This window comes from Bos grunniens, chromosome X (assembly GCF_055505025.1).
Source record: "Bos grunniens cultivar Pamir isolate PY7600 chromosome X, Bosgru_T2T1.0, whole genome shotgun sequence".
Lineage (NCBI taxonomy): Eukaryota > Metazoa > Chordata > Mammalia > Artiodactyla > Bovidae > Bos > Bos grunniens.
This window is the reverse complement of record NC_141194.1, coordinates 39837402-39850769: the sequence shown is the minus strand read 5'-3', so window position 1 is coordinate 39850769 and position 13368 is coordinate 39837402. Positions and strand designations below refer to the sequence as shown.

General features: G+C 42.2%; 1 protein-coding gene and 1 pseudogene across 2 annotated transcripts in view; both read left to right on the top strand.

The window, feature by feature from the left end:
- LOC147340192 (small ribosomal subunit protein eS1 pseudogene) overlaps nucleotides 1–13368 on the top strand; it is a 64368-nt pseudogene that overhangs the window by 27792 nt on the left and 23208 nt on the right.
- Nucleotides 10039–13368, top strand: part of MED14 (mediator complex subunit 14) — a 315823-nt gene continuing 312493 nt past the window's right edge. For both annotated transcript variants that reach the window (XM_086387055.1, XM_086387053.1), the window contains exon 1: nucleotides 10039–10432. The gene's annotated coding sequence lies outside the window, so the exon portion shown is untranslated. The remainder of the gene's footprint in view (nucleotides 10433–13368) is intronic.

The window sequence follows — 13368 nt, the reverse complement described above, 5'->3', positions numbered from 1 at the left end:
AAAAATGCTATTATTTGTGTCCAAGAGTGTTCTGCTTATGTTTTCTTCTAGGAGTTTTATTTCCAGTCTTACATTTAGGTCTTTAATCCATTTTTAGTTTATTTTTGCATATGGTGAGAAAATGTTCTAATTTCATTATTTTACCTGTAGTTGACCAGTTTTCCAAGCACCACTTATTGAAGAGACCCTCTTTTCTCCATTGTTTATTCTTGCCTCCCTTGTCGTCCATTGGCCATGACTGTGTGGGTTTATTTCCAGGCTCTCTATTCTGTTGTACTAGTCTGTCTGCTTTTGTGTCAGTACCATACTGTCTTGATTACTGTAGCTTTGTAGAAGTCAAGGAATGTGATACATCCAGCTTTGTTCTTCTTTCACAAGATTGTTTTGACTATTTGGGGTCTTTTGGGTTTCCATTTCTTTAGAATTATTTGTTCTTGTTCTGTGAAAGCTGCCATTGGTAATTTTATAAGGATTTCAATGAATCTCTAGCTTTGGGTAGTAGGGTTATTTAAACAATATTAGTTCTTCTAATCCATGAACACAGTATATCTTTCCAACTGTTTGTGTCTTCTTCACTTTCTTTCATCAGTGTCTTACGGTTTTCTGATTACAGATCTTTTACCAACTTAGATTTATTCTTAGGTATTTTTGATGCAATGTACATGGGATTATTTTCCTAACTTCTCTTTCTGATAGTTCATTGTTAGTGTATAGAAATGATATAGATTTCTATATATTAATTTTGCAACCTGCAACTTTACCAAATTCATTGACAAACTCTAGAAATTTTTTGGTGGTGTCTTTAGAATTTTCTATGCAGAAATCACTGATGTGGAAAATTAAAAAAGAAGAGAGAATAAAAAGAAATGAGGACAGTGTAAGAGACTTTTAAGACAACGTCAAATACAGTAACATTACCATTAATGCAATGTTACTAGGGTCTCAGAAGAAAGAAAGGGGCAGAGAACATATTTGGAGATATAATAGCTGAAAACCTCCCTAACATGGGAAAAGAAACAGGCATCCAGGTCCAAGAAGCACAGAATCCCAAATAGGATCACCCCAAAGAGAACAACACCAAGACAGATTGTCATTAAAATGGTAAAAATTAAGGATAAAGAGAGAACACCAAAAGAAGCAGGGGGTCAGTGGGGGGGAGATTTCTCTGGTGGGCCAATGGTTAAGACTTCCTGCTTCCAATGCAGGGAATGTGGGTTTGATCCCTATTCAGGGAACTAAGATCCCACATGCTTTTGCATTGCTGCCCAAAATAAATAAAGTAAAAGCAGCAAGGGCAAAGCAACATGTTATGTAGAAGGGAACCCCCATAAGGCTATCAGCTGATTTTTCAGCAGAAACTCTTCAAGCCAAGAGAGTAGCACAATATATTTAAAATACTGAAAGGAGAAAACCTACAACTAAGAATTCTCTAACCAGCGAGGCTTTTATTCCAGTTTGATGAAGAGATCAAAAGTTTTACAGATAAGCAAAAGTTAAAAGAGTTCAGCACCACCAAACCAGCTCTATAAGAAATGTTAAGGGGAGTTCTCAAAGCTAAAAAGGAAAGGCTGCAACTAGAGACAGGAAATTATGAAAGGGAAAAAATCTCCTTGGTAAAAGCAAATATACAGCACAGGTAGTAAATTAACCACAGAAAACCAGTAGGAAGATTAAAAGACAAAAGTAAAATCTATATCCATAATAAGTAGTTACTGCTGCTGCTGCTGCTAAGTCGCTTCAGTCGTGTCTGACTCTGTGCAATCCCATAGACGGCAGCCCACCAGGCTCTGCCGTCCCTGGGATTCTCCAGGCAAGAACACTGGAGTGGGTTGCCATTTCCTTCTCCAATGCATGAACATGGAAAGTGAAGTCGCTCAGTCGTGTCCGACTCTTAGCGACCCCATGGACTGCAGCCCATCAGGCTCCTCCGTCCATGGGATTTTCCAGGCAAGAGTACTGGAGTGGGGTGCCATTGCCTTCTCCGAATAAGTAGTTAAGGGGTGTATAAAAAAACAATGCAAAATGTGATGTCAAAACCAATAAATGTTGGGGGAGGGCAAGGAATAATGCAGGGTTGTTAAAATATGTTTGAATTTAAGAGATCAGCGACTTAAAAAATATATATATTTATATATTGAAATATATAAACAAAAATGAAGAAGGAATGATAGAACAGTGATTCTCAAAGTATGGATCCTTAGATCATTTCAGGGATCCATGAAGTCAAAACTATTTTCATAATATTATTAAGATTTGATTTACCTTTTTCACTAGGTTGACACTGCACTAATGGTGGAAAAGCTAAAACCACTAGTGCTTAAGCATGAGTTAAGGCAGTTGTATTCATTGTCTTAGTGGTCACTTATTTTTTACTGCCATGTTCAAAAAAAAAAAAATCACAAGATTCACTTAAGGATGTCTTTGCTGAAGTAGTAAAAAGTATTAATTTTATTAAATCAACCCTTGAATATGTGTCTTTATTATATTCTGTGTGATGAAATGGAAAGTCTGCACCAGGCATTTCTGCTACACTCTGAACTATGATGGCTGTCTCCAGGAAAAGCGATTGTGCAATTATTTGAGTGGAGAGCTGAACTAGCCACTTTTTTTTTTTTTTTGGTGGAAAGCTATTTTTACTGACAGGCAAACTATGGGTATTCAGACAGAGGTACCTGGCAGACTTTTTCCTGAAAATTAAGATGTGAACCTTGTCAGTTCAAGAAAAACAACTTGACAGTATTTATTGCCAATGATAAAATTCAAGCTTTCAAGTGAAAATTGGAATTTTGGAAACTTGTATCCACCCCTGTGAGTTTAATATCTTGTCAATATTTAAAGACTTTTCAGATGAGACTCTTGGTGATATTAACAAATGTGATTTGGGGGATATTGTGTAATGAGATGTGTCAACATTTGTAATATTTGCATAACTCAGTGAACCAATATTTTTGAAATGACTAATGCATGATGTTACAAAATCATGGATGGGTGAAAGACCCACTCAAAGTACAAGATAGATTTTAATGAAACAGGTTATGAAAAGTACATTGATGTGGTTTCAGATTCCATATCGCAAGTATCCTTGAAGAAATTACCATTTCTTCCTAAAAAGTATGCCCACGATTATCTGTAAAGGCTATTGAAATGCTCCAGCCTTTTCTAAACTACAGATTGGTATGAGGCTGGGTATTCTTCCATCAAATATACTTCAACCAAACCAACATATGACAACAGATTGAATATAGGAGATATGAGAATCTCACTTTCTTCTAGTAAGCCAGACATTAAAGCAATTTATACAAATATACAGTGCCACTTTTTTCACTAATTATCTTTCTTTTGGAAAAAGAAAAAAATGGTTATTTTCCATAAAATATGCTATTTATATTATGCTTACTACTTTTATTTTTAAATGCACTAATACAAACATTCTAAAATTTCTCAGTTTTAATATTGCACATGGTAAATATCAGAAGCTATAACCTACATAAACAAAAGCTCTTTGGGATCCTTAATAACTATTAAGAATTCTGAGTCTAAAATTTGAGAACTTTTTTTTCTTTTTTTCGTTTCATACATGACATTTCACATGTTTCAATGCCATTCTCCCAAATCTTCCCACCCTCTCCCTCTCCCACAGAGTCCATAAGCCTGTTCTATACATCAGTGTCTCTTTTGCTGTCTCGTATACAGGGTTATTGTTACCATCTTTCTAAATTCCATATATATGCATTAGTATACTGTATTGGTGTTTTTCCTTCTGGCTTACTTCACTCTGTATAATAGGCTCCAGTTTCATCCACCTCATTAGAACTGATTCAAATGTATTCTTTTTAATGGCTGAGTAATACTCCATTGTGTATATGTACCACTGCTTTCTTATCCATTCATCTGCTGATGGACATCTAGGTTGCTTCCATGTCCTGGCTATTATAAACAGTGCTTCGATGAACATTGGGGTACACGTGTCTCTTTCCCTTCTGGTTTCCTCAGTGTGTATGCCCAGCAGTGGGATTGCTGGATCATAAGGCAGTTCTATTTCCAGTTTTTTAAGGAATCTCCACACTGTTCTCCATAGTGGCTGTACTAGTTTGCATTCCCACCAACAGTGTAAGAGGGTTCCCTTTTCTCCACACCCTCTCCAGCATTTATTATTTGCTGGATAATAAAAAATAAAAATAAAATAAAAATTTTATAAATAAAAATAAAATAAAATAAAAAATAAAAATAAAATAAAAATTAAAAAAATTTTATAAAAAAAAGGCAGATCTAATCACTTAATTATTTTGTAAAAAAAAATAAAATAAAATAAAATTTGAGAACTTTTGAATTAGAACATCATTATTTTCCACATAATAATAGTTAATGAAGTAATGGATCTAGGAATTGATCATTGATGGCCACCATATCACAAAAAAGGAGATATTATGTACCTCCTGATAGATATTTACAACATCACCTATGAAATATTCTTTTCAAAAAATCTGTCTCTGATAAAACTCTAGATTCCACTGCTGCTGCTAAGTTGCTTCAGTCGTGTCCGACTCTGTGCGACCCCATAGACGGCAGCCCACCAGGCTCCCCCGTCCCTGGGATTCTCCAGGCAAGAACACTGGAGTGGGTTGCCATTTCCTTCTCCAATGCATGAAAGTGAAAAGTGAAAGGGAAGTTGCTCAGTTGTGTCTGACTCTTAGCAACCCCATGGACTGCAGCCCAACAGGCTCCTCCATGGGATTTTCCAGGCAAGAGTACTGGAGTGGGGTGCCATTGCCTTCTCTGAGATTCCACTACCAGTTTATATAAAATATATAAATTTATATATAAAATTTATTTATTATATATAAAATAGAAGGGCAAGATGAGCCTGTTAAGGACACACTGGGTATATAAAAAGCAAAACCTAGCATAACAGGTCTTTCCATAGGTGACATGACTCCATTTCTTCAATGAATAAATTGCAAGGAAAAGAAAGGGAGAAGCAACCCATGGACTCCTGTTCCTGTGTGTGGAATGCTTTACCCTGCATTTCCAGTTGGTGAGCTCATATTTATCTTTCTTTAAAAAATTTTTTTCTTCCAGTTTTATTGAGATAGAATTGACATACAACATCATGAAATGATTACTACAGTAAGTTTAGTGAACATCCATCAGTGCATATATTCAGTTCAGTCAGTTCAGTCGCTCAGTCGTGTCCGACTCTTTGCGACCCCATGAATCGCAGCACGCCAGGCCTCCCTGTCCATCACCAACTCCCGGAGTTCACCCAGACTCACGTCCATCGAGTCAGTGATGCCATCCAGCCATCTCATCCTCTGTCGTCCCCTTCTCCTCCTGCCCCCAATCCCTCCCAGCATCAGAGTCTTTTCCAATGAGTCAACTCTTCGCATGAGGTGGCCAAAGTACTGGAGTTTCAGCTTCAGCATCATTCCCTCCAAATTGGGTTGGCCCAAAAGTTTGTTCGGTTTTTCCATCCCATTGTGCAGAAAAACTCGTATGAACTTTTTGGCCAACCCAACAGATACAACATTAAAGAAACAAAGAAAATAGACATTTTTTTCCTTGTGATGGGAACTCTCAGGATTTATCCTCTTAACTTTCATATATAACATATAGCAGTGTTAATTATATTTATCATGTTGTGTAATATATCTGTGTGTGTGTGTGTGTGTTAGTCACTCGGTCGTGTCCAACTCTTTGTGACCCCATGGACTGTAGCCCACTAGGCTCCTTTGTCCATGGGATTCTCTAGGCAAGAATACTGGAGTGGTTTGCCATATACATCTCTAGTACTTATTTATTTTGTAATTGGAAGTGTGTATGTTTTGACTATCTTCATCCATCCCCCTCTCCCCCCATCCCCTGTCTCTGGTAACCACAAATCTGATCTCATTTTCTCTGAGTTTGTTTCTGGAGGATAACTGACCTTCAGTGCTACATTAGTTCTTATTACATGGCATAGTGATTTGGTATTTCTACACATTTCGAAATGATCACAGTGTACTCAGTTTTCAAGTCAAAGTTACCTCCTCAGTGAAGCCTTTCTTACCTTCCCCAGACAGAATCCATTACTTCTTCTTTGGTACTCCAAAGGCATTTTGTACAAATCTCCAGTTTACTGCTCACCATACTTAATTACAGTGTCTGCTTACAAGTTTCATCTCTCCTTGAGTACCAGCACCACCTTCTCTATGCATATATATTTCCAAGGCTCAGCACTATAATTTTGGTTCATAACAGTCAACAGATGTTTATTAAATGAATGAATGGGATGGTGGTTGGGTCCACGCTCAAGTCCATGAATCTACACTTCATTCCTTTTCTAATGAGTTCTACTACTGTCATGGACTGAATTGTAACCCTTCCAATTCATATGTTGAAGCCTTAACCACCAATGTGGTGGTATTTGGAGATGGGGACTTTGGGAGATCATTAGGATTAGATGGGATCATGAGGGTGGAGCCTACAGGATGGGACTGGTGCCCTTATAAGAGGAGAGGTGCAACCTTTCTCTCTCTCTGCCAATCTTGCTCTCCGTCTCTACCACCTGAGGACTCAGTGAGAAAGCAGTCATCTACAAGCCAAGAAGAGAGCTCCCACCAGAACCTGACCATGCTGGAACCTTGATCCCAGACTTCCAGTTTCCAGAACTGTGAGAAAATAAATGTCTGTTGTTTAAGCTACTCAGTCTATGATATTTTATTATAGCAGCCCAAGCTGATTACGGAGAAGGCAATGGCACCCTACTCCAGTACTCTTGCCTGGAAAATCCCATGGACGGAGGAGCCTGGTGGGCCTGCAGTCCATGGGGTCGCTGAGGGTCGGACACGACTGAGCGACTTCCCTTTCACTTTTCACTTTCATGCATTGGAGAAGGAAATGGCAACCCGCTCCCAGTGTTCTTGCCTGGAGAATCCCAGGGACGGGGGAGCCTGGTGGGCTGCCGTCTATGGGGTCACACAGAGTTGGACACGACTGAAGCGACTTAGCAGCAGTAGCGGCAAGCTGATTAATCCATCTACCTTTGTTCCTCCTACATCTTCAGGTTCTTCACCAGTTTCCTTTATCCAGGAAACCAAACTTGACACAATGTCCTAAGGGGCTGATCATGACTAATCTTAACAGAAGGCAAGTTTAACAATAAGCGCAAATAGCTTCTGAGTGCTTAATCTATGGCAGGCACTGCTCTGGGTGTAGGATGGTAGTAGGGTTAAGAAATCTAGGGCCTGCTATTTTGAGCTTAGAACCTACTTGGGAGATGGCCAGTGATTAAGTGAATCCATAAAAATAACTGCAGCTATAGTAAGTGCTGTGAAGAAAATAGAACATTGTGATGTAGAATCAGGGTGTGCGTTGGTGGGGGCGGTGGAGGAGTAGTGCAAATTACTCTGACTAGGGTGGTAAGGGAAGGAGTGATATCTAAGATGAGATACAAGCAAGCCAGCTGTGTGTGAAATAGGGGGAAAATTTGATTTATAGGCTTGGGAGACAGTAAATGCAAAGGACCTGAGGCAGGGGAAGAGCTTGGCACATTTTAATTGTTGGTAGGTGAAGGGGAGCAGCGTTTACCACCTCAAAATATGCCTCTTTAGCGTAAGAATTCTTTTGAGCTGGTTATTTTTAGACATAAGAAAAGCTCTGAAAACCCACTAGAAGTTACTTTTGTAAGAAACATTTACATTTATAAGGGAAATCTCCATTTGTAAGGGTGTCGCCCTCTCCAGTACCAGGAAAAGGAGGATGACTAAAACCTCTAGAAACTCTCAGCAATGGAGATGGCAGTCATGTGTCAGCCCTAGAACCTTACCTGTGCTTTTTTTTTTTTTTTCAAATTTATTTATTTATTCCGGGCTGTGCTAGGTCTTCATTGTTGGGTGGGCTTTTCTCTAGTTGTGAGTGAGGGCTACGCTTCGTTGCAGCACGCAGGCTTCTCATTGCAGTGGCTTCTCTTGCAGAGCACAGGCTCTAGGGCTTGAGGGCTTCAGTAGTTGTGGTTCCCACGGCTCAAGGGCTTAGTTGTTACAAGGCATGTGGGATCTTCCTGACCCAGGAATCGAACCCATTTCTCCTGCATTGGCAGGCAGATTCTTTACCACTGAACCACCAGGGAAGCCCCCTTACCTAAGCTTTGATTGAAGCCGTAATTGGCTTCTCCCTCCACTTCCCAACATCTTCCTTTGTCTTCAGCTGGAGATGGGATTTAAGGTGGTGGCTTGTGCCATTTCCAGGAGTTACTCAGTTTTCCTGGGTCTCTCTCATGTATACAGGAGGTATGCATGTTATTCAACTTCTGTGTGTTTTGTTTTTTCTCCTGTTAATCTGTTTTATTGCTATGGGGTTAGGGAATATCTCAGTCAAGAGCCTAGAAGGGTAGATGGAAAATTATGTTTCCTTCCCTACAAAGACTAAGTGACTTGTGAGTAGTGAGAGCAGATGAGAAGAATGAGATATGAGAGCAAAGGGGTGCCAAAGCTCTCAGTGCCCTGCACGCTGAGGTAAGGGCTTGAGAGATCATTCACAGAGCAATGGGAACTCTTCCAAGGGCTTCAAGCCAGTAAATGACATGGTCTGACTGTGGGCTGGGCAAGAGTCAAGTCTCCATAGACTAGTTAATGTTATTGAACCAGGATCGTTTTGCCCAGGTCTGAAGCAAAGAGAGAGTTTATTCTCAAGGCAGTCAAGCGAGGAGCTGGTAGAACGAGGAGCCAGGGGGTCGAGATATGTGTGGGATAAAGAATAAAGAAGCAGGCCGTCACTGAGGCACAGGGAAAGGTGACTGGAAAGAGGTACTGTTATCTAGTTCTGCGCAGGCCTGAGCTACTAAGCTACAGGCTTCTGCTCTTAGCACGAACTGGGGGTGGAAATTTTGGCCCTCTGATGTCAGAAGGTCACTGAGCCGAACACTTCCGGGTGTCCGCATGCCCAGTTTGGGGGGAGGGGGTCAGTGGTCCTATCCAATCATTTTTTAAAAAATTTTTATTGGAGTATAGTTGCTTTATGGTATTGTGTTAATTTCTACTATACTCTGGAGAAGGCAATGGCGCCTCACTCCAGTACTCTTGCCTGGAAAATCCTATGGACGGAGGAGCCTGATAGACTACAGTCCATGGGGTCGCAAAGAGTCGAACACGATTGAGCAACTTCACTTTCACTTTTCTACTGAACAGCAAAGTGAATCAGCTCTATGTATACATACATCCCCTCTTTCTTTCTTTTTTTTAAACAGGAAAAAATCAAGCAAAAATTTAATAATCTATACAAGGGAGAGACTCAGGAAAACTAAGTATCTCTGGTCCTATTCAGTCTTAATGAGCTCAGCTCAACCTAGACAACTGATTCCAAGTTCCTGGAAAACAATTCTGGTGAACACCTTGTTGTTTAGCTTACTTGCCACTTGGACGATATGCAAGTCTTCAAACGACCTTGATTAGTGAAGGCAGGTGAAATGGATTCGACTCGTGATTACTCACGGCTTCACGAGGAGGCTTTAGAGGCATCCAGGCAGGAGATGATGGTGGAAGCAAAGAAGGAGACGCAGAGCTGTTGGAAATCTATATGGAGGGTCAGCAGCGTTTTCTGATGGGGTCCCCACATACTGCAGTACCCCTGTATCCTTGCAGCCAGGGCTCCTAACTTGGGATCCGTGTGTCCCAGGGAATTCCTGAATGCACCTTGGGGAGTTCACACCCCTCTGAAAAGGTATGAGGGATGGTATGTCTGAGTATTGTCTTGGCGGGGGTGGGGGCCCATAGTTTTCATCAGGTTCTCAAAGGTGGTAGAAACCCCAACAGATATGAGAGGTGATTGAAACTGGAGGAGGGACACGTTGGGGGGTTGTCGTGCCCTTTATTTTTCTGTTTGCTTGGAGGTTTGCATAATAAGCAGCTCAAAATATTGGTGTGCCTACTGTGCAAGAAGAACAAAGAAGGATTGTTGTGGCAGACCTTTAGAAAGGCACATTGCTACATTTTATGGCTCACGGTCAGTCTGTTCTAAGGTTTCTGAGGTATTCTCAGATGGCCACAGCCCCCTCCCTCCCTCCCCTATGTGGCTTTGGTGGCCACTTTGTTTCTTCTTCAAGGGGACTACCTTCTGCTGAATTTCATTTTCTGAATTTCACAGAATATATTAAAATTCCTTGAAACAAAGAGCTGGGGTGCTGGGGTTTAAGGGCCCTGACTTGAAAACAGCTTTCTCAGGCACTGGTGACCCTGAGAAATAACAAAAACCCTGAGCCTCAAATTCTTCTATGTAAAAGAGGACTTACATTTGCTCATTGGGTGATTGGTGATAAAAAAGAAGATCTGGGTAAAACACATATCCCAGCCCTGTGTGACTAAACAGGAGCTTGGCACTGCTGTCCTTTTCAAGTTGTAGAAGAATGACGCAAATTTGGTGAGCACGGCGTCCTCTTTGCATCATTCAACTGGTCAAGGTAGGATTTAATTTTTATTTTCTTTAAAAAACACTTTTTCCCTGAAGTATAGTTGATTTACAATGTTGTGTTAGTTTCCAGTGTACAGCAAAGTGATTGAGTTATACATATGTATGTATCTATTCTTTTTTAGATTCTTTCCCATTATAGTTTATTACAAGATATTGAGTATAGTTCCCTGTGCTATACAGTAGGTCCTTGTTGGTTATCTGTTTTTTTTTTAATTTATTTCTTTTTGATTTTTGGCTGTGCTGGATCTTTGTTGCAGCGTGGGCTTTTCTTTAGTTGTGGTGAGCAGCGGCTACTCTCTAGCTGCAGTGCACAGGCTTCTCATTGCGGTGGCTTTTCTTATTGCAGAGCGGTCTCTAGGCCCGGAGGCTTCAGTAGCTGAGGCCCTAGACCACAAGCTCAATTGTAGTGGTGCACGGGCTTAGTTGCTCCACACCATGGGGAATCCTACTGGATCAGGGATTGAACCAGGGTCTCCTGCATTGGCAGGTGGATTCCCAACCACTGGCCCTCTAGGGAAGCCTAGTTATCTATTTTATATATGTGCTGTGTGCTGTGCTTAGTCACTCAAGTATGTCTGACTCTCTGTGGTCCTTTGGGCTGTAGCCTGCCAGGCTCCTCTGTCCATGATTCTCCAGGCAAGTATACTGGAGTGGGTTGCCATTTCCTTCTCCAGGGGATCTTCCTGACCCATGGATTGAACCAGCATCTCTTGTGTCTCCTGCATTGGCAGGAGGATTCTTTACCACTGTATTATATATAGTAGTGTGTATGTTTTAGTCCCAAACTCCTAGTTTATCCTTCCCCCTCTGTCCCCTTTAGTAACTGCAAGTTTGTTTCCTATGTCTGTGTGTGTATGGAGAGGACTGGGGAAAGCCAGTAGTTACGTTGAATGCCTCTCTCACCCCCCACCACCAGTAATAAGCACCCCCAGGGTCAAGCAGAGTTGGGCTGACACCCTGATTCCCCTGACTCTGCTGAAAACCCACAGCATGTCTTTGAGGTATAGTTCTCTCTCTTGCTTGTTCAGTTCTGCTGCTGACAAAGTCAGAGCCGTTGGCCTGGTGGCCATGTGGGCAGCTTGCGGAGGCCACACCGTGGCTGGTCTCCCCACCTCAGTCCCCTTCCCCCGATGGCATCCCAGGCTGCTCCGGGGGACTCATCCTGCCTCCTCTGCTGCTCCAAGCAGGTCAGTCTCTGGTACCTGGTTCTTCCCTTGTTGTCAGCTCAGCTTTCCTTTCTTCTCCTGTAGCTGCTCCCCCACCGAAGCAACTGGCCACATTCCTCAGGCCCTGGAGCCAATCTGTCTGTCTCTGTTTCCGGGGTTTCAAAGGATGACAGGAGCAAGGCCCCCGGTAATGCAAGAGCGTCTCCTACCCTCTCTCATTTGACTCTTCCAACTGTTTTAATCGCACGGAGGCTTGGAGGGTGTTGTGGAGGCAGCACAGGGTGGTGGCTGACAGAGCAGGCTCTGGTGTCAGCAACTTTGGGTCCCATCCTGGCTCTCCTACCTATTAACTGAGTGACCTCGACCAAGTCACTCTTTGTTGCCATTTTTTCACCTCCACCGTAGAGATAATACCACTTACCTCTGGGGCTTATGAGGATAAAGTACTAAGATGACATGGCATATAAAAGGTGTTTAATGAATGGAGAACATCACGTAAGAAGAGTTCAATTAGTGAAGAAAGTCATGGAAAGAGGGTTCAATGAATGAAGAAAATTCTGGTCACTCAAGTAGTGCCAGACTGCTCTTGCTGCCCCTTTAGACCCACACTTCCCACCCTGTTCTCATCCGCCTGACTTCTTGGGTTTGGCTGTTGGTGAGCCCCAGCAAGAACACAAAGGATGGAGGCAGAGTGAAGTCAGAGATCTATTTCCCTGATTCTGTTCCAGCAGAGTCACCTCACTCTGCCTGTGTTCCTTGTCAGGAGGTCACAGTTCTTCTTAAGGCAGCCCTCTCTATGGGACTTCTCCCTTTTGGGTTCCAATGACGAGTCTATCTCCTCCATCTTTGGAGGTAGGAGTGAACACAGTCTCAGGGCACTGCATTGACCCTAACTGGTGTAACTGGGAGCTTCCAGAATGACCTCCTCCTTGGTGGGCTCCTTACTTCTCAAAGGCTTGGCCCTTTAGGGTGTCTCTCCTCACAAGGTCTTGAGGAGATGATCCAATGAGATACTGTCTAGAGTATGTTGTTGACTGTAAAGCACTGGGATTACTTTAGGGCTTTATTTTTACTAGGAGGTGACCAAACCCTCGCAGGTGAAAAAATGACTGTAGGAAAAATGTCTGGGAATCTGTGATGTTTACCTTGAGTGTGTGTGTGCTCAGTTGCATCAGTCGTGTCCAACTCTTTTGCGACCCCATGGACTGTAGCCCACCAGGCTCCTCTGTCCATGTGGATTCTCCAGGCAAGAATACTGGAGCAGGTTGCCATTTCCTTCTCCGGGGAATCTTCCCAACCCAGGCAGCAAACCTGTGGCTCCTGTATTGGCAGGTGGATTCTTTCCCACTGAGCCACCTGGGAAGCTGATGTTTCCCTATTTAGGTATTGGGATTATAATTTCAAAACTCAATATATCAAAATGGTACCTCCCTCCCCTCACTGAGAACCTGAGAAAGGAATGTTCTGAGGATCTTTGTTCTATGTAATGGGTCCCTATGGAGGCCTTTTATCTCTTCTGCCACATGATGTGAGGAATTTCAAGGCCTATCTCTTCTAAAGCCTAAAGCCTGCAGCCCCACAATCTCACTGAGGGCTCCACCTGCTCTGTTTTGGTCACCAACACATCTCTCTTTCCAAAAGGTGAGGCAGTTTGATCGACGAGCTAGATCTTCTTGGTCTGTGAATCTAGGGGGCTTTGCCTCATCTCTGAAGACAGTTTGCTACCATTTAATATGTACGTCAGACATTTCCATTTCTG